The 22,058-nt window shown below is 38.5% G+C and overlaps 1 long non-coding RNA gene across 1 annotated transcript in view; it reads right to left on the bottom strand.

The window, feature by feature from the left end:
• Positions 1 to 297: 297 nt before the first annotated feature.
• The window catches only part of LOC110359672 (uncharacterized), a 206,390-nt gene continuing 184,629 nt past the window's right edge, over positions 298 to 22,058 (bottom strand). The window contains exons 2-5 of the long non-coding RNA XR_010474212.1: positions 16,516 to 16,609; positions 14,280 to 14,452; positions 11,125 to 11,244; positions 298 to 6,967 (exon numbers count right to left, since the gene is read on the bottom strand). This is a non-coding gene — a long non-coding RNA (uncharacterized LOC110359672). The remainder of the gene's footprint in view (positions 6,968 to 11,124; positions 11,245 to 14,279; positions 14,453 to 16,515; positions 16,610 to 22,058) is intronic.

A 22,058-nucleotide genomic window follows, 5' to 3' on the forward strand; every position in this document is an offset into this window, starting at 1 on the left:
CAGAGATATGCTGTGCCCATACATTTTCTCCTCTTATCTGGCAGTACTTTTTAAAGATAGCAATTTTTTGACTGCTGTTCTAACAGCTATGTTCTTCACATCTTGCACCATGGCTGATTTCATTGTCAAGCTACATTTAGTCTGGCATATATCTGTGTGTGGTTTAACCATAGGTTTATTGAAGCGATCATGGTCATTATCTCTTATTTTTCTTGAATGTGTATCATCTCACACAGAGCTCTACTATTATCCTTAATAGGAGCATAACTGAGCAGGGTCATTTTAAAGACTAATTCAAAATACCACATAATATTTCCTCTAATGGCACAAGACTGATTTACAGTTTTGCAGGAAAGGTATTTGCACTGTTATAGAGCACGGTTAATAGCTGAGGTCCATAAAGACTGCAATCAAGACATTCCATCATGTTTTATATCTGGCTGCCTTCTATTGATATGTTTTTCCTCTGCTATATATGTCCTTTTACATGAAATATCTCTTCATTTGTAGTGAGTTAATTCACCCTATCTATATTGTTATAGCTACTAGTGGATCTTTCACATGCTTAAGATAGGGTGGTGTAATTCTTCCAAACACCACTTTTCCTTCCTTTTTTACATAAATGTGGAATTCTTAAATACGTATCTGCTTTAACATTAAACTAAAGTAAATAAATGAGATTTGACAAGATGGAGATCACAGTCTTAAGCCATGCCATCTGGAAACAGTGGGATTTGTTTACTCTTTGGTTTCTTCCTCCAAATCCTACTGTGTTCTAGCATGTAAAGATCTGTTAAGGAGCAGTGCCATCCGTAAAACATGCTGGATACCTTTGTGTGGCCAGAAGAATTGGCTGCAGGAGTGTTTAAAAAACTACAGTCAGTTTACAAGCTCTCAGAGACCCCAGAGTTGGAATTGTCATAACTACCATTGATTCTGCACCCTTTTTATGTGACAGCAAAATCAATTGAAGAGTGGCACACTTTTTGTCTCAAAATCCAAAACTTCAGAAAATCTCGAAACTTCTTGCAGTCCTGCAATACAAAAGGACTCAGGTCTGACTTCAGTTTGTATGTTTCCTTTAAAGGAAGAAGAAGATGTGCGTAAGCAGGGAGAGCATGTGGAAGAACAAGCTGTGAGTGACAGCACACAAGGCAGGGGTCAACTCATGGCTCAGGAACTGATTACCGATGCTGCACAAACCATTTGACTTCCCAATGTACAGAAGGGATGATAATTCTTCCTGGGGTGCAGACAGCTTTTTAAAGCAGGTCTTGTCTTTCTCTTCTTGTATATACGTAGCCTAGCAACAAGGGGCCATGACTTTGGTGGGGACATCTGCATGCTCCCAGAAGGAGAAAGTATTTGCATGGAATTTGCTTTGAAATGAAATAATATCCTAAAAGCTTTTTTTCCTGTCATTCTGCTTTTTCTTAAGGTATAACAAAGCTCTGAATTTCCTTTCAGTCTTTGAAAAGCTTCTCATTTAATTATTTAATTTATATCATTTATATAATGCTTATGATCTTGGCAGTTGGATGCTTTGCACGAAAGTAAGAAATTAACATTACATAAGCCACCCACAACAGGTAACAGAAGTTAAATTGCTGTTATTGAAAAACTTGACAGTCAAATTAACTAGAATTAAAAAAATAATAATAATAAAAATCCAAAATAAAAACCACATCCATCAAAAGCTAAACAAACCTCATCAAATTTGCATTGTACTCTCCACACCACAGAACTCAGAGACTGCCTGAATCAGAGTGACGAACTGGAAACTCCTTCTGCGGAATAAATCTCTGTCCCATTCTGTTTGCTCCTAGGACCAGACTGGCTGGCAGAGAACCCTCACTGCCAGACAGCAGGGTTAACAGATATAGACCTGTCTCCCAGTTTTCTTGGCTATTTGCTTTTGAACTGCAGAAGTATTTTCCTTCTCTGGAATGTGAAATTAATGTTGCTACCAGACAGCCATTTCAAGGAAGAAGGGGGTAAGGTTCAGTGTCCCCAGAAAGAGGGACAGAAGTCACCAGGAGCTATGAGCTTGCACTAAGTGAGGATATGGTATCCCTACTCATGTGTGAGATGCACACACTCCCTTACTCAGTTTCACATGGATCACGTGGCTTTATGGTTCCTGAAACCTAGTTTTATGTAATTAGAAAAACCTCTGGGATGTAAGGGATTTTCGGCTCTTGTGCGTGCACAGGGAACAGTATGTTAATTGATTTGACTAAGCTTGTGTTCATAACTCTTCAGGAAAATAAAATCTTGTTTTGAGAAGTAATGTGATCCTACAAATTAACATTGGAATGAGAAGCAGTTCATTCCATAAACTGTTACTGAAATGTAACTGGCCCACATTGTCAAAATCAGGAACTTTAACAAGATGCAACCTGCTGCCCCTACCAAAAGCACCCCCCGCAATTAATCAGCTAGGCGGGTGGCCTGATCTTCAGAGGTGCTGAGCACCTGCAACTTGTACTGACTTTCACATCTAAACAGCAAAATCAGTGGGCGGTATGAATTATTATTTCTGAAAATCAAGGCATTTGGGTAAAAAGCTAGCAATTTCATGATCTTTATTTTTTTACATTCTGGCTGCATTATGCTTTTTTTTTTTTTTCCCATTTCAGAAATCATAACAGTTTTACCGACTTAATACAGACATAGTGTTTGTGACCTAGGAAAGCACTAAATAAATGCCAGATCTTATTAATTTCTCATTAGTTCTGCAATGAACATGTTTCTGACAGCTGCTGGCTCCAGAAGGCACCAAGAGAGTTTGGCTTCCCAGGCTGCTATGAGGGCAGAGATTCCCAACCTGCTGCCAGGTACCACTGTCAACTGGCAGAGCCGCACTTCAGCCCGAGGGCGGTGCAGCACTACCCCAAGCAAAGAGATGGCTCCAAAACATTCAAGATCCTATGCACGCTAAACCCAAATATTACAGGCAGTGATTGCAGAAGCCCACAAGTCTGGCAGTAATTTCATAAATAATTGAGTTTAGGAGTTCAATCTGCATGACAGACATGGAGCTAAAATGTAAGAATATCATGAATACAGAGATCGAACCATTTTTTGGTGAATGTTGCAGAAGTGGTTGTGTAGCCATGATGACCTAAGAGCAGAAGTAAAGCAAAGTTTGTGGGAGAAGGGAAATGTTTCATTAGACCAGTTTGTTAAAGCTGGAAAAAACAGACAAGTGATTGGACACGCAAGCCCCTCTTCAGGTCTGAAATAGAAACAGCAGCTGCAAAAGCTGAAATTAACCTATCAGGCTGTCTGAAACAAACAATCAAACAAACAAAAAATAGTAAGTACCTGTGGAGACAATAAGCTTGTCAAATAGTCTGAAAAAAAAAAAAAGTGAGAAATATATTTATCCTTCTTCAAGGATAGAGAGGTTAGTTTGGGGTGGAGGGTGTTAAATGAGAACACATCTCAAAAGAGGTTTTAATATCTTAGTATTTGTAAGAGAGATATTTTCTAGTATTTTACTCCTGTTTTGCAGGTGTCTCATTGTGTCTCTGTGTGAATAACATCAAAAATCTCAGAGATGGTGCAGCTGCATTGAAAGAATTCTCTCCCACTGAAGATGTTTCTGTCCATCACTGACTGTGTGAGTGTCGATGGCCTTGGTTGCGGGGTGACAATAAAACCCTGGCAGATGTATTGTTAACCTCCTCTCCCCCGCTTCCCCCTTTTGCCCATCCCTCTCCCTGCTTCCCACTAAGCACAGACAATCGGGAGGGAAAGAAGGACAGAGAGAAGAGAGTTGGAAAAATTTAAAATGTCTTACTAATGCTACTAATAAAAATAAAGAAAATAATACAAAATATACAAAACCAATCTTGAAAGTCTCAGCAACTGCAGAGCCGGCACACGAAGTCCTGGGTTGGACTCTGGAGCTGGATTCAGGCTGTCACTAGGCCTCAGTTCGCAGGGATGACTAGCAAGGTCCTCTCCTAATGTCAGCCATAAACAGAAGGGAAAAGAAGGGACGAGATCCTCATGATGTCCCACTTTTATATGAAGTATTCACGTGAATGGAATGTTATACACAGTTGGTCAGTTTCTTGGTCACCTGTTTCTCGTTGCCCCTCTCGCGAGATGTCCACCCATGCTTATCAATAACTTTGCATTCCATTGCTATGTTTACCAAAACATGTATCTGGTTCTCCAGGAAAATGCAGCTAATATGAACTTTTAGCTGACAGGCAAAATTCACTAAAAGAGAAACTTGGTTTTTAACAAAACCAGGACAGTGAGCTCATTCTGATGCATCACAGTTGTTTAGTCTTAGCTTTTGTGTCCAGGAGGGCATGTGGCCCAGTGAATGGGCTGCAGAAATGTCATGTAAAGACTCCAAGGATGATTGTTTTTGTGAGAAGATATTACAAATTCAATGTTTCCTGCTTAGATGCAGTTTCAGTCTTTTTGATACACACTAGCCCTGAGTATTTGTTTCTGGGGCTGGAGCTATCTGAAAGGTAGGACTTCTGGTTCTGACAAAATTTCTTTCGGTTTAGGATACCGTATGTTGTCAATGATTGTTTTTATAGGTCCCATATTAGGCTAGTAACATAGTGCTTGACAGTATTTTTGGTCCTTTTAATTCACAGGTGCCATCCAGCTGCCCAGGAGAGGACACCTATGCACTAAAGATATCTAGGAATTAAAGTGATCTCCATGAGTGATCTCTTCAGAACAAATAGGTCTCAAAAACCCTGATCTTTTGAATGGTGGCTGATTTTCTTCAGACAAGCATATTTATCTTTCACAATTGGTAAACTGCAGTTTAATACTGATCAGGTTATCTAAGGTGATTTCAGTGCAGTGATGTTCAAGAGAGTTTGATGGAGGGACACCTGCTATTGAATTTGATAAAAATCAATTAGGAGATTCATATTTCACTGTAAGTGATAAAGCTTTCACTTAATCATATAAGATAGAGCACAGGCTTAGTGATATAAAAACTTGGAATAAAATTCTATTTTTCTTTGCATTTCCCTATTTTTTTTGAGGTAGTTCATGATAAAGTCAAAATATCATATACTTATGTTTATGCTTATGCTATACCCATTGTCTGAAGAACATTGACTTAAATGAAGCTGCACAGGGTGAGGATGAGCTAGATGACTTTTTGATTTGTTTGAGCTGGAGCACAGGAGGTTGGACACAGTGGACAGGCTGAGGACATTCCCAGTGGACATGACGGTAATATAGTGGGGAGGTAGCTATGGTCAATAAGTGGTTCATAGTGGAGAATACATGTTTTCTGCACAGAGTCTTCCTTAACTTCCTTAGTCATACTGTCACTAGTTGCATGTTTGTACTACTTGTGATTTAGGATAGAATTTCTTTGTGAGACAGGAAAAAACTGAATAACAACTGGTTTGTTGTTTCTCTTCTGGCTCTTTTCCTGAAGTAGTCAATATAGTGGTCCAAGAGGGCTTTTGTCTTAGGACTTCAAATCCAACATGTTTCCTTGTCTTCTTCCTGAAGCTACCATAGAAAGAGTGGAACTGGAATTAACTTCAGGCTCGTTAAGGGAGAAGTATAAAGAAAAGAGTCAGCAAAGTCATTCTAATTCCCTGCGTACAAATATGTCATCTGATTGTTCCTCCAGGGAGACATTTGGGCTTTTGGAGCAGACAGTTCACATTAGGTTAGCAGATTTTTCTTCGACTGAAGGTGTTTGAATGCCTCTTTTGTCAGGTAGAGGCTGAGGCAGCTGTTGTTGTGTTAGTCGGTTCTTGTGTTCAGCGCCTGTCATGGTTATTTTTACAGCATTTTAGAGTCTTGCAAAACAGTTGGGAAAACTTCAGAGGCACTTCATTTTAGTCTTCTTCCCATTTTCGTTCATCATGTTGGAGTGGTTAGATAAAGGAAATTATTTTCCAGGTTTTTCTAGAACTCTAATACACAACTCCTACAGCATACTTGGAGTGGTGATTCTTAATCAAATGGTTACTGATGGTTCCACCCTCTAGGAGGCTACTATGCACCTGGAATAACCTCAGAAAGTAGAGCTAACAATTTATTATTGTTATTTATTATTTATTTATTTATATTTTTATTGTTACATTGTTATTTTATTTATTGTTATTTTATTTATTGTGATTTATTAATTATTTTTTGAGCTAACAATTTAGCACCTCTCCCTCTGCTAGCACACTGTCTCTGTTTCGAAGATACCAGCTGCCTTTTCTTTTTGGTAATCTAACTTGCTAACATAAAGAAATTAAGTTCAGAGTAATTGCTCTCTACCTACATTTATCTTTGAAGTTTGCAGCTTTCATTTCAGACCTCCACAAGGTCTTGCACTCCTGAAAGCTATCTATTTCCTCCAACCACAGCAATTGGTGCAATAAAAAAATATTACCTCTGCTTACAAACCTTGTTTTGCCCTAAGCCACCACAGCTTCTGCTTGAAGTGCGACCCCACGCTTCCAGGTTCTTAGCTGAGACAGAAGGTCAAAAGGATTATAAACAATTAAAAACATCTTAATCCTGATTAAATGGCGGTGAGTCACTGAGGAATGCCCAGGACAGATCAAAAGCTGTTGCAAGGAGTCAAGATGACAAGGGGAGGCTTTGTGGGAACACCCAGAAGGAAGTGGTTCTTCCAAGGTCCCTCACACAAGGGGCAGATGGGCACCTTAAAAATGGCCATGATTTTTTTTGGCTTTCAAAAGGTATTTTTTACCAGTAGTGATTTTGCTCTGAAAAACAAGACTTTAAAGAGACTGCCTACTAGTTGCATTATTCACTACCCTTGTCCTCACTGGGACTGGAACTTCAGGCTGGAGTGCATACATCTTCAAGCATACAGAAGATCCCGCAGTTAATAGCTAGGAACTACAAGCCAAGAACAACAGCTTCATGTAGTCATGTCCCAGGTCATGCCTGCATGTGGGAAAGTGCACAGTAAGTGTCTGAGTCAGAAAACGGCTGAGACCTGGGGAAAGAGGAAGAGAAAACTATTTACAAAGTTGGTTAACTCAAGGATAATTTTCATACGTCAGCTATGATAAGGTCTATGTGCATTTAGTAGTATCGATGTTTCTAGAATTTAAAAAGATTTTAAAGAGGTACTGATGTGTTTCTGCATCATGAAAACATCCATAACTCTCTTATTCGGGACACATCAAAACATGAGTGCTTTCACAGTACTGTTGCCCTGATATGCCATCCCACAAGCTAGACTTATCCGTTAGGCAAAAATCTTCTGAAACTCTCAAGGGTGGATTGTTTCTCAATTGCGCAATCACCTTTTTAAGTTTCCTTAGAGCACTTGATAGCTAGCTATTGCCAGACAAAAGATGTTAAGAGTAGCTAGCCTGTTGTTTTAATATGAGAAGAAATCTTCCAGACCCCAGAATCTATGATTGCCTGAAAGAAATGAGAACATAATGCCCTCAAAATGGTTAGCAAATGAAGTGAGGAAAACCATTGCTTCAAATTGAAACTTTAGTCTACAATTCTGTCATGAGTAGGTATAAAAGAACATATTTTATTCTGCCTATGGCTATCATAAAATCAAATTATTTTTGTGTTGTCCAAGCTTTGTTTCATGTAAAGTAATAAAGGAAGAAACACTGGGGTTGGGGAAGAACTGATGCATCTTTTCCAAGCTCTCAGATGAATCATAGTCACACACATCTGAGTAATCAATTTCACGAGTACATTTCCCAAACTCCCCAGCTGTAACTACAACAAAGCAGCTAGATATTGAAAATGTCTTGAAAAAAATAAAATAACTTAATTCACTCAGGTCCTTCACACCCTGTTAAGAGTAACTAAGTGCCTTTTAATCAAGGTAGCAGTAGATAACCTTCTAGTACTGCTGTGGCTCCCGCAAAGTAGACATGAGGCCACAGGGGCAAGCCACATGTTCTGTCTCCAGCCTGTTGCTTCATAGTAATTCTATAATTAATGAATGCTGTCAAAAATTACATGTTATGGTGTAATTAAAGACAGTACTATGGCATAAATACAAACATATATATGAGCGTACAGATGGGTGGATAGCATGCTTATGTACACATAAGATAGCTAACCCTCCTGGCAAAGAATACCTTAATTCTGGCACTTCCTCATTTTGCAGTGCTTGGCTTTACAACGGTTAGTGTTTTGCTTGCATTTTATTTATGTAATGCGAGGGAGACCACCAGGTTGCAGCTGGACTGTGTGCCCTGAGCAATAGGTGATGTGAGAGGACAGTGCAGAGCTGACAGCCAGGAAATTTTACTCTGCTGCTGACTCCACCACCACTTTCTGCTGTGACTTTGGGTCATGTCACTTGTCTCCCAGTGAATCCACCTCTAAAACAAGGCTGGCACAGGTTGAGTCTAGCTGAGCTTATGTCAACCAGCTGTGTCACTTTGGCCTTGGAGGGTGACACTCTCATTCAGATGTATACCTGGTGTCCTCTGTTAATTTGGGAAGAGTTGTCTAAGCCTGATAAGTGAATAATGTAGTCTGGAAATGGGAAACAGAAAATGAGGCAGTAAAATACTCAGTTTTGAATTATAAGAGGGGAAAAGCAGCAGAGAACTTAGTTTGCATTCATACATAAATAAGTCTAGAAAAAATAGAATCATAATGGTTAGACTCGATGATCCTAAGGGTCTCTTCGAACCAAAATGATTCTATGATTCTATAATTCTATAGAATCATTTCGGTTGGAAGACACCCCCAAGATCATAGATCCCCGCCGTTGACCTAACACTGTCTCTGAGAACTTCATCTATGTATCTTTTAAACCCCTTCAGAGATGGTAAAATATCTATGTTAGGCTGAATATATTGAAGTATACCACCTGTGTTTATTAGTTTCTGCTGTTTGCCAGAAGGTACCCATAGCTGCTGAGGACAGCTAATGGCTGTTACTTAACATCTTCTGCCAGACAGGGAGCCATGGGAGCCAAGCTAATGTGGGCACTAAACAGACCTGATTTTTTGTGACTGTCACTTGTGCTCTCCTGAATCACTTAACTGTGTATCTCAAATAAAACACCAAAGTCACATTAAACATATGAAGCAGAAAGCTGATTAAAGGCTTACCAGTACCAAACTGACATTTTGCTACAGCAACAAATTATTTTACACATTGCTACCTTTGGGTCAGGAGAATTTCAAATTTATGCAGTTATTAACCAATTTATTTTTTCCGTTTTCCTGTTTCTCCTGAGTATAAATTCACTATTGTAGCAACTAACACCCACCGATGTTTTCTGTTGTATTCTTCAAGAATTTTGGTACAAGAATCCTTACAGAATCTAGGTTTATTTGCAAAAAATAAATCCTTCCCTAAAAAGATGTAGCTTCTTCCTTCTCCAGTAAATAACAGGTAAAAATAAAATGTTTCTGTATGTCCAAACTTTTTGAAGTTATACTCACCAGTTAAAATCTCTTCTAAGGTGATTTTGTATGAATCTGAAATGAATATATTGACCCCATGAATTCTTTTGGAGAATGTAAGTTACATTAGGAAAGGGACCATTTCAGCCAAAAGGTACATCTAGAAATGCAGTAGCACTTGAATGAATTTCTCTCACTTTTAACTGTAGCTATATTTTCCTGCTCCCCCGAACAGATACGGAGAGGGATCATTAACTTAGTGTGCTCAGAGGAAGGAACACAGCGTGTGTTTGTGTGGGTGCATCTATGTGCCCCTCTTCACAGGCCTCTGTCCAAACTGTCTGTACCAGAACAGAACAGAGTAGACTGAAGCACGATAGGTAGCAGAATTCATCTCTTGATATTGTCTTCTATTGCTAATTATGTCAGGTAATAACTTTCATAACAAGAATATAATTGTTTTCAGAAGAGGAAAAAGAGAACCTATTCTTTCACACAGGAAGTCCTCTCATCTACTACTCTGGCAGAAAGACGTTTTGCACAATGCTTTTTTCACTCAATTTTTTTAAATGGGAGACACGTCTTTTTTTATAGAGCTCTATAAAGGATGTGTTCAAAGCCCACAAAAGCCAGGGAAAGTTAGCAACTGCTTAGGATGGTTTTGCGTCAAGATTATATTTAAAATACTGAATTCTATCTTAATTTTCTTTGCCTTTTATAAACCTTTTCTGTGACAGATACAGGGACAAAGGGACACTGTGATGGAGCCATTGTAAACTCCACATAGATCAAGAAAAGATAAAGAATAAAAAAGAAGAAGAATAGCCTACTTCGGAAAGAGAGATATCATGTTAGATACACAATGCACTATTCTCATTATCACTGTTATTCATAAGGATGACTCACACCAACAAATGATGTGTGTTTATTTGAAATCTTTTTCAATTTATTGTTCTCTACAGAATCTGAGGTGATGAGGTGACAGTATGTCTGCTTTCTTTTATACATTGATTAAAAAAGGAAAAAAATCTGCCTTATTTCTGTGAGCAACTAAGCATAAAATGCTTGCCTGTGTTTCTTATGTATTAAAGAATCCACACAAGGTCATGAGCAGTCAGCATTTATGCAAGCCCACTGACACATGGGTATTTCCAGGAAAATTGCCATTAACTTCACGGTAAAGTATAGACAAATCTTTCAGCACGCTCAATAGAAGATTAGGCACCTATTGTCAAAGAAGAGTGAACAAAACTTTGACCAAACCATACCAGACATAGACTTTACTTGGTTGTACTTTAAAAGGATATTCTGTTCAATAAACCAAAATCACTCTTACTTCTACACATTGGGAAGATCTGAGCTTGTTTGTTCCTCACTTCAGATTACAACAACTGAAGACTCATTCAGCTAATAGCATAGTATCAGAAAGGGAAAGAAATTCTACCATTTTTTCATCTGTTATTCAGAAGTGCTCTGATATATTTTGTTACTTAAATTGTAAGCAGTCATTTTATGGATGCTTCCTTGTCATAGATGAGGAATTTCCATATAGATCTGGGACCTTGCATGTGCATTCACCCTTCATTAACAGAGATTTTTACTTCAGGTGGTAGTGGAGGTCTGATTCAGGTGGAAGAGATTTTTTTTCTGTTAATTCTGCTGAAGAAGATCAAAGGTCAGGTCCCAGATTCCTACACACATGTTAGACTTACCTAGAAATTGTTCCAGATTCCTAAATATGTTTTGAACTTACCTAGAAATTACATCTCTTCTATGCATCTGACAGGTTTGATTGAATTTTTTTCCTAATGCACTGTCAATCTGGCAATCCAATCCATCTTGTAAGAAGCTGGCATTGCATCATGGTATTTCCCTGAAAATGAAAAAGAGGTAAAGCATACAAGCTGAATGACAATTAAGTTAATCAATATTAGAGGGAAATTGAAGCCCTGGTCTAGCACAGACAGCTCCATCTTCAACTCAACTGCTTTTCAGAAAGCCATTTCTTGCCTTTCTGAATGCACTATAAAGGGAACATAAACTTAGGGTTCTGGACACCATACTGAGAGCTGGACATGGAAAAGGACTATGCTAGCATGTTTGCACTACATTGGCCAAATACATGATGGGATCTAGCTCTTGAATTGATTATTTACACACAGATTTGCAAACAAGGTGGTAGAAAGAAATGTGACTGTGAAAGACCATGGAATGAAGTTTGTAGCATTTTGAATTATGTTGACCAAAAGTGTGTATATGGACACGTAACAGGGCTCCAGTGATGCAGAGTAACCTGTTATACTGAATTAAATCCTACACCTGAGCCCTAAAAAAGGATTAAAACAGACAGAATTAAAATAGGTCACTAAATCAGTGAGGTACTACGGAGTTAGTCATCGCTTAGTCCAGTCACTGGGCAGACATGACAGGAAAATGAATCTGTTCAAGTCCTAAAGGAAGGTTGAAAACTAATGGGTTGCTTTTTAATGAAAAACAATTGGTTCTTATAAAATATAACTATTACTTTTCAGGCCCAGTTTGAAAACTCTGTGTCAGGCAATGAAATTAGCTGCATCATCAGAATATCTTACTTTTGAAATAAAGTTATTCTGTACTCAAAAGCCACAGTCTGCAAGGTATTTATCATTCAGCTGTTATCTGTGGTGGCCAATCTGCTCTCTTCTTCCCATCTACCACCCTGAACACAGATGGGACCTCAGCAGAAACATTGAAATAAGACACAACACTTGGGTAGTGGCCCAGCCTCTCTGGAGTCTTTCAGAAAGTAGAACAAACCATTCAATAATTTTGCAGGACAGGGTTTAGGGTCAATCTAGTTTTTGTGCACTATTCTCCTGATACATTTTCACGTGCTTTCATATGCTCGTGCATAGATGCACACATTTTTTTCACACTCTACAATAATAAAAGTATGTTACAACTCTGTTGGAATACAAAGCTAAAATATGAAAGACAAGGTTCTTTGAAGGGTTTGAATTCCTTAACACTTTTTGATCCCTATTTTGTAGGGTTTAGGAATGGACCTCTGCAATCAAATGATAAATTCACAGCAAAACTCAGTGTTGTAAGCCAGCAGGTATCTGTAAATGCTGGAAAGCTGCAAATGCTAGCATGAATTACATTTTTATTGTGAATCCTACTCTCAGAGGGAGTCAGTTCCTGGATCTTAGGATCTTACTATTTCTTAGATAGTTTGCTGAGCTGAAAGGCAAGGCCCATATCCTTCCCCTCACCTATGGCAAATTTTGAGCCTACTCAATCTCAAAGGAGCTCTCTTTCTGGTTAGTTGGTAAAGCAGATGTATATTGATATACATCCTCAGCATATCAAGTCTCCCTGTGAGTACCTTCAAGATAGCATTAATTTAGGAAATCCCCACCTAAAGTTCTAGCATTTTCTTAAATACCAGCTATTATATATAATCTGAACACAAAACACTAAGAATTTTAAGTGATTGTGGATTTCTAGACAATGATAGTCATGCATCCATCAGCTTCTTAAACCATATTTCACATCTCAGGATAAAAACAAATGTCACATTTTTACCTTTTCAAACTGAGTTGAACAATGTAGCACAAGCTAACTGAGTAGAAGGTCATAGGTTTATCCTTTCAGTAAATCACAGCACAAAGGTACTTTTTAACTTTAGTGTAAAATTGAAGTCTATTGTGAAACTGAACTCTATCCTAGGCCTGCATTTTCATGTAAACTTTTTCTTCCACGAAGTCAGCTTGAAGTCACAGACCTCTTCAGTATCAGCAATTGCTTCACCATCATGTGAAGACACTGTTCATTCAATGAGTGATTTATCCGGGAACTAGAACAAAAAAACTGAAGGTCCGCAGTGGTTTATATTTATAAATAACTATGCTATAAATACACAAGGGTACATAACACAGCAGTTCAGAAAATTCTCTTGATGTTGAAACAGCAAGCACTTAGCCTCATAGGCATCTGGTTGTTATTTGAAGACTGTGATGAGCTACAGCCATGTTAGAATACTACCTACAATAATTTTTTACCACATCTAAATTTAGATATTCAAAGTATTTATCTGCACTAGCTATGACATGAGTAATATCTTCCCAGAAGTTTTCTGAGACAGATTTTCTTTAAGGTCTATAGGTGTGGTGCGGATTTTGAGACAAGTAGAGTCTAGCATGAGAAAACAACAGTAGAATCAGTGGTTATATATTTAAGAAGTTATCTAATGATATGTTTTCTCAAGTCAGAGGACGAAGTAGTAAGTCATTGTTAGATAGGATGCTAAGTGTGGTATATCAGTTCCCTAATTTACAGGTAATTTTGGCTGGGAAGCAGAGCACATACTATAGATTCACTGTGATTTTCTCTTCCATTCATCCACTTCTATCCTCCTTGCTCTGGGCTAGACACAACTCCTAAAATGCATCTTCTTTCCCTACAATTGGAGTTGCATTATAAATACATGCCCCCATCCATGGATATGCAAAGAAATGTGTGCACTTTCATGAAAAGCCTCTCCATGTAAACTGCTTCCTTTTCTTTGAATTGCCACTGACTGCCTCCAGCACTGATTAATTTGATTACTCATAGAAGCTTGCTGTTACATTTTCTGTGGCACTCTTTTCTCATCATTGAGAGCAAGAATTGCCCATGTATAGTAAGGAGACAATCTGGATTGTACAGCCTTGTACTTGTAAGGATGTACTAAGCCCCAGTCTGATTCCCTGCTTGAATTCCCAGAGCTGGCAACTAGAACTTAAAAGGAAAAATAAGTGAAAATAAGCATAATTTCTAGGAAAAAAAAAAAACAAACAAACCAACTATTCTGTGTAAGTTCTTTTCCTACCCTTATCAATATCAAAACAGAGCATCTTTCAGTATGTTAAAAAAAAATATTCATACCTGTCACTTGTGGTTCCATTTTCCTCTGAAGGTAGACAGTAAACATCAAATCCCACAGTACCAGCTTTTTAGTTACTTCCAAGGGCAGCAGCTTATTTTTTAAACAGTCATTCAAGTCCCTACTGTATGCATTGTTTGGAGTATCAACAAATACCAATCACAGGTCAACCACACTGAAAATGTAACATAATTAATTCTATTTAATTATTGGTGGAAAGAGTGTGACTTCTTAGCATTCAAAGTACCTGAGCCTCTTTTAAGTTTTTCAAACATAATTTAACTTTAGTCATCTGTGCTGAAACATCCTAAGCTCCATATCTACTTCAGGCTGGTTTTATGGGCATGTAGTTTTGAAATTTCAGCCAAAACCACATTCATCCATTTCTGAGAATCAGACTAGGGAAAAATGCATTGCCTAGCTTTGCCAGAAACACATTGCTTTCCTGTGCCATGGAGAAGTTTTTTTTGACAACTTCCTACAATCTTGAGGCAAACACCTCAGACTTGGCATAAAACACAGCTCACAAAAGCAGTCCAGCTGTTTCCTCAGTTGACATCCTCTTCTTCCTCCACCCCTCTGTATACAATTAGGGCTCATCTCCTTAGATACTGGACTAGTTTGATTTTATCTCTTAGTCACCTGTGTATTTTATCAGTCACTCACATCTGACATGCAAAAGGACTGCAACCCATGCTTAAGCTGAACCTGGCTTATTGGTTTCCTGAGACTGATGCCTGTTCACTATCAGCACTTGTCCGAATTAAAATCATCATCTGTATAGTGCTGCTTTCATGAGCAGGCTTTCATGTTTGTTACAACTGTGTTTAACATCACACTGCATCACTGCAGAGACTTGCTCTATCTCTGTTTTTCCCCAGGTGACCTCTGTCTATCACCACTAGAGAAGCTTTGCAGCAACATCTTGACAGCTGCTGTCATAAGTGGCCAGTTTAAATCACTCCAAATAGCTGCAATAGCCTCTGGATTTACAGAACGACGCTGCCCAGTGTGAAGGAAAGAGTGAGAGCGGGTGGGTGGGGGAAGGAGTGTGTGTAGGAGAAGATAAATAGAAGTGAAGCCTCACAGTCAAGTCATATGTTCCAGCATAACAATATCTGTTGTGGTTTTACTTAATTACAAAAACACTTTATCATACCAATTTGATTTTTAGTGGCACTCCATCTTCTGTAAGTATAGAATATGTTACCACTTTATATGTTTGCTGAACTTAATTCAAATAATGAAGCACACAGCTTTTGTTGACAAGAATAACCTAAAATAGATTCCTTCTCAATTTTAGATTTAGCATGAAAACTGAAGAAAAAATTTACATCTATATCAGGGGTGTCAAACTCAGAACTTTACATACAGAACTACTGTAACTACTCCTACATTTATACAGTCCTGAAATTACAATCAGACCTTTGAAGACAACTGCGAGGCTGATGTGGCCCCCAGTGAAAATGAGTTTGACAGCCCTGATCCGTATGTTGATGTCCGTAGACATTTGGCTCAACAAATACTTCAGGCTCTCTCCTGTTAAAGTTCAAATAGAGTTCTCATTACCTTCAAAAAGCCTAGTCCCACCAGAAACAGGTATATATCCAGTTTTGATCTCCTCATTTCCTAATGTGAATACATTAAATTGTGCACCATGATTTCTTTCTATATCTTTATCTACTCTTAAATAAGGTTTGAATATTAGTAAAAAGTGCACATATTTGTAAAGTGTTAAAAGCTTGGCTACTTGTCTTTTCAAATATGCCATAACTACACAATATAAATAAAGAAACTAAAAAAGAGAGAAGAAAAATAATTATTAGACAATATGGGGAAGACTTACTAGTTATTTGCAAACCTGAAATTTCCCCTTTGACTTGGGTTCCCATTACATGATGATGGACATACTACAAGAAAATGTATTGCACAAACCAGGATTATTAGGTGTGACATGTAGCAATTTATTAATCTTCTGCCTTTCACTACCTCAGTCTGTCTGTGTCCTTGATTGACTAATCAATATTTTTTAAAGGTTCTTTATTACCATGGCTGCAGGGAAATCACCATTACATTTGTTTGTAATATGAGGTAAAAAACAATTGCTAGTTTTCAGACACAGTATTAAAAAAAAAAAAAAAAGTAATTTCCTCCCTGTTTTTTTCAGCCTGTGTCCTTCAACAACATGCAAGTGAAGTGATCTGATCTGTTATGATGGCACACTATTACAGTCCTTACCTGCCCCTGCTCCTCTCTCCTTATCCCATGTTTTTGTGAGTCATTTCAGGCTCTGGAACTTTCAGAATCAGCGCTGACACCCAATTTCTTCATTCTGTTTCCAAGAAAAATGCAGACCTTCAGATAATCTATTTTTTAATCAATTAAAAGCACAAGAATTTTCAACAGTGGAACAGCCTCACCTGAGGGCAAAGTTTCAAACTGAAGGCATTTTCCATTCACATACTGACTTATCTTTTTACAAAGACACAATGAAAGAAAAAGAAAAGGAAAATATAAAAATTAAAAAAAAAAAAAAAAAAAGGAATAAGGAGAAGAAAGAAATATCTTGTATCTTGTTTGGCTACAATCCTCCAAAATAAAAAAAATACTTTGAGATACATGACTCATATGCATTGCATCAGAAGCTCTGCATGTTCTGTGCGCTAAAAGTGGGAATACTTGAACTATGCTCAACCTGAACAACCACTCAAACTGGAAAGAGGGGGACTGGGGCTTCTTGGAAAAACTAATAAAGAAAAAGCCCATGTTTCATCGACTATGACGAACACAATCTTGAAGGTTGTTTGATCAGCAAAAGAAGAGCCACGCTAAGGCTTTAAAATAACTGATGCTGCAACTGAGGTCAGTCTAAATCTGCTACAGCTTCACCTGAAATGCAGTCATGTTATCAGTGCACCAGAAATCTGTTGAGGAGCAAGGGATGTTTTAGAATGCTTTTGTGATGTTTCAAAAACATTTAGTCAAAACAGTTTGCCCTAAGGCTTGCCTCCTTTGGGAAACCATGGGAATGACAGTGGGGGTGAGGCATTGAAAATGTCAGTCCTTTTGCAGACCGACATTCAGCTACTGGTTTGAGAAATACTGTCCTAAAGGCTAAGACAGGTGGCAGGGCTGTACACAGGCCTGCATGGGAACCTGGCCTGTGCACTTTCTAGCTCATTTTTTGCCTCCCATTACCGGGGTGATAGCTGTGAGCAGATATGGTCACCCTGCAGGAACCTTTCAGGGCTTGACTGACTCATTGCTTTGCTCAGCATGGCTGCTGGTGCATAACATGTTGAAGCAACTCACCTCCAGGTGCTAACAAAAGCCTCCAGCAAATAAATAATTTAAAAAATGGTGCAATTGTTTCTGACAAAACTGTTGTCCATATCTGTGCTGCATTATTAGGCAACTAATGCTTTTGTGTGCAGGAGGTGTTAGAAATCAAGGGGAACCCTTTGTACATGATTTGCCACATAGCAGTGATGCTAGAGAAAAGGAGAGCAAGCTCTGTTCAAAGACTGTTGCTGTTAAAGATGATAAGTTGATCAGTTTTGTCTTCAGTGAAAAAAAGAAATGTAAAAACAACCAACCAAACAAAAAAGCCCTCTGCTGCTGAAGAGGCTTTAGCAAAGTCAAAAAGCTTACACTGTTTTGAGCCAAAGGAGAGTTTGGCAACTGTTCAAATGTCAAATAATTTGTTAAAATGCCCACTCAAAATCAAAAATCTCGTCGTTATCCATGCAATACATCTTCAAAACCTTGACAAGAAGGTTGTGTGCATTTAACTCAATGCACAGTAGCTTAGCTGTGCAGCCGTCGTTCAGCATTTTATTCTTAATGACTACTATCATGCCAAACATTCAAACAGCTCCCCAGATTGCAGTTGATTTTAAATGACTTCAGGTCACGCTCCATGTCTAGTAAGACCAAAATACACAGGGCTTCTTTGGGCTAATCTAAAGAAACATACAAGAGGAGTTAGAGAATGACAAATCTGAATCTTTCAGCAAAGATTAATCTTTCTTATAGAGAAGGTGAGAAAGGGCAATATTGCAGAAGACAGTTTGGATAAGCAGCCCCAAATCCCCATGGCATGTGTTTCTGAATGCTGTTTGAGGGTGATGTGGTGTACTCCTATTAAAATGCTTCAAAGTGTTTGCATTTTTATTGCCTACTTTGTTTTAATCTATAGCAATTTCAGCCACATTCTAATCTGTCAACTTCATAATATATTTGTGAACACTCTACTGAAGTGGCTCCAGTATGGAGCTGAAGTGCAGTCTTGTTGAGAGGCTCTTGAAATCAGCTTAATTATTAAATTCCCTTCAAACATTCTTTACATTCACAACAGTTAATGTAACCAACACTGTGAATCTAATTTTCCTTAAATGACATATAGAAAAAGGTATCTCCTTGTGCAAAAGGCACACACGTCTTTCTGCTTCAGAGCATGACACAACCTCATTTTGCTACAAAAAGCAAAATAAGGTGTGATTGTAGCATGCAGCATGTTTAGGCTTAGGCAACATACACCTTAGCAGTGGGCAGCAGATTAAGGTAAAAATCATCTTAAACACAGGAGAAAGAGCTCCTCTGTTTTTTATGAGTTGACACAGCTCCAAGTTGAGCCTAAAGGGCAGCACCAACAGCACCACATATCACTTGAGCAGGCAACTCCCCAGGCACACCAGTAAGAGAGAGCCCTTTCATGAGTCCATGTTTTTCCTCCACCAGGAGAAAACTAAGCAGCAGCAAGCAGATGAGAGGAAGAGCAGGGAGAGGAAGCTGGTCATGTCCCAATTCTCCTTCCAGTCAGCAGTGCCAGTTATTTCAGCCACACTGGTACAGGCAGTCAGCAAGGCTCCCAGGACAAAACTGCTTCACTGTCTGTACTCTGAAACTCTGTGGAGTGACTGCTGACTTTTTCTCAAAATGCAGAGCAGCACTAGCTGCTGGTTGCATCTTGGAAACATTCCCTAGATATTTTGCATGTGCCCATCACTAAAATATCTGAACGCTTACAAAATTGTGCAGAACTTGCAAAATTGCTGATGCAGGAGGGAGAAATAGCTTGGGTTTTACTTATTCTATAAGGTATTCTTATCCTAGGGGACAACAGGTGTTAGGGAGTGGCTTAAAGATAAAGGACATGAATCTATGGAGCAGTTGCACGATCAGAGTTTGTTCTAATAAGAGTTGTGTTCTAATTTTTGTTCTAATAAGAGTTGTGTTCTGATAAGTTAATGGTTTGACATGTTTTAGGAGCTTAGCATAACCAGGCCTCAATGCCTCAATAGGCCTCAGCAGAGACTGCTGATCATGAGGGCACAGCAAGGACACTGTGACCTTGACAAGTCTTGTAAACAACTCCAGGGAGGGGGGAGTTGAAAAGGCGGCAAACTCAGGCAGCCAGCTAGCCGCAGGTAGGAGGGTCAAGGCAAATGTAACCCTTGGATCTAAGCCAATCAGCAGGTGACACGTATGCATAATTACTGTAACCTGTATAAATATGTGTCCTTAATGGCAATAAAGTTGAACAATGCGTTATCGCTCACATTGAGTTGGCCTAGCTTGTTCCTCCGCAGCTCGCAAACAGGAATAACAGGATAACAGAAATTCCACCACAGTAATCTTTAATGTAGGAAAGGAGACCATAATTTGGCACTGGGAGACGTGATGACATTTTTCACACTTGAAGTCTTCAACCTATTAGAGGATGCCTTTCTAAAAGATATGCTTTAGCTTAGCTTGCTGTTACCTGACCTGGCAAAGGACTGCAAGGCTGTGTTCTGTAGCTTATGCTGTTTCAGAGTTCACACAGCTGAATGGCTGGTTATTGTGGTCCCTCTCCCCCAAAATATTTTATCTATTCTCAACATTCCAATGCATAACACACAAATTGTCTGAGCTCAAGAAAAGAAATCTGTTATTTCACTGGAATTTGCTGCGGCGAAGTTAAAAAAGCAGCAGTGCAGAAAGTTGTTATTCAGCTGGCTGTCCTAGATAAGAAACTAACACAACTGCCATCCTTTGAATATCAGCCAAAAAGTTGAAATCTTGATGAAGATTTCAATTTGACAAATTGGAGATGCCCAGAGGAGGTGACACTTATTATGGAGAACAGTTTCTGGGAGGTAAAAGGTATTCAAATGAAAATAAAGCTTGGAGGACTCAGAAACAGCCATGCCATTTGTCTCTGTATCTCAAGCTTTTGCACGCCCATGCACTTTCTATGCACATAACTGCATTTTCCAAAAGACTAGTGATTTTTGGCACTCAATTTCAAAGGCATGCCAATGCGGTTTTGTTTTTAGATATAAGTATATTTTTTGTTTTGAGGCAGAGAAGACATGGAGTGTTATGTTTCTACGTAAAACACCCATACAGCCTTAGATTTTGTCGTAAGGCCAAAAGTTTAGTAGCTGTGGAGGCTGAGCCATCTGGTAAAGAAGTCTGTCTGTCTCTAACTATGCAGTTACATGTAGCAGGGCCCCTGTTTGACCAGTGTCAATGTGGTATCTCAGTGCACCTAGTGAAAAATAGAAATAACTAAATCTTTTTCATGGCCTAACTCTTTCTTTCCTGTTACCGAGAAGAATATATATTTTGTTACAGGATTTTTAAAATTTCTGATGTGTGTGTGTGTGTGTGTGTGTGTGTGTGTGTGTGTTAAAGGGGGGATATTAAAGGAATGCCCTTTGTATTGGTCATTTCTGTGGTCAGTGACATTCTCTGTGAGAATCTGTAAGCTAGATCTATATACTCGGTAAGAATCTATAGACTAGACCAGCTCCAGGAGAAATCATATTCCATTCACACGCTTCCTTCCTTTTGGTCCACAAAATGTTTGTCAAAAACTTTAGTCAGAGAAATCAAATACCAAGAAAATTTTTGTAAAATATTTGTAGTTTGAAGGCCCTTACTTTTTAACATGCCGTCTATGTATGCATGAGTATCCAAAAAGTTTCTACTAAATGGCTTTCATTTGTGACCTGCACAGGACACAGGACCCACTGGGTTTTACTAGTTTTAGCAGAAGTTCAAAAAGATATTTCTGCTAAATCTTTGGCATGAATGTAGCTTTTGCCATTCAACTGAGATCAAAAGCTAGGAGAGATGTGACACAATAAGCTGCAAAAAGAAATTCAAATATTAGCCTGGAATATTTGCAGCACACTTACTCTACTCTCACTGGGTATCCCAGAACACGCAGTAGAAAACCTGGCTTTTTACAATATTCCCAAGATCTACATACACAGGGTTACAACATGCATCTGCTTATACATCAGTAATGGGATATTACTCTCAATTCCCTGCCAGGCTAAATCTTAGAATGAGAAAGGCTTTACTTCACCTATCTCCTCCCCAAAAATATTATAGCCATTTATTGGGAAATATATTAGGAAGAGCATTTATAGAAGCTGTGAGTTTGCCAGAGATTCCCACATCATCTTCAACAATACTCTGGTATGAAAGTTCAGGTTCCATACTTTCCTTCACATGAAGCACAATTACTTTCGCTGAGATACATAGCTGTTTAAAATTAAATATATTCTGATCATTATACCCCATACACATAAATATACAAAGTTAAATTTCATTATCAGTTATTTAATTTTGAAGCCTAAATACGTGTCAACAGTAATAAAAATATACATAACAGATCTTTTGCTGCTGAAATTCAGTACTATAGCCAAATTATGAAATTAGGAGTAAGGGAATACCACAGTAGCAGGGTCCTTTACCTGAGTTAACGTTGCCTGCTTTTCAGCAGA

The sequence above is a fragment of the Columba livia genome, chromosome 1 (assembly GCF_036013475.1).
Source record: "Columba livia isolate bColLiv1 breed racing homer chromosome 1, bColLiv1.pat.W.v2, whole genome shotgun sequence".
Taxonomy (NCBI): Eukaryota; Metazoa; Chordata; class Aves; order Columbiformes; family Columbidae; genus Columba; species Columba livia.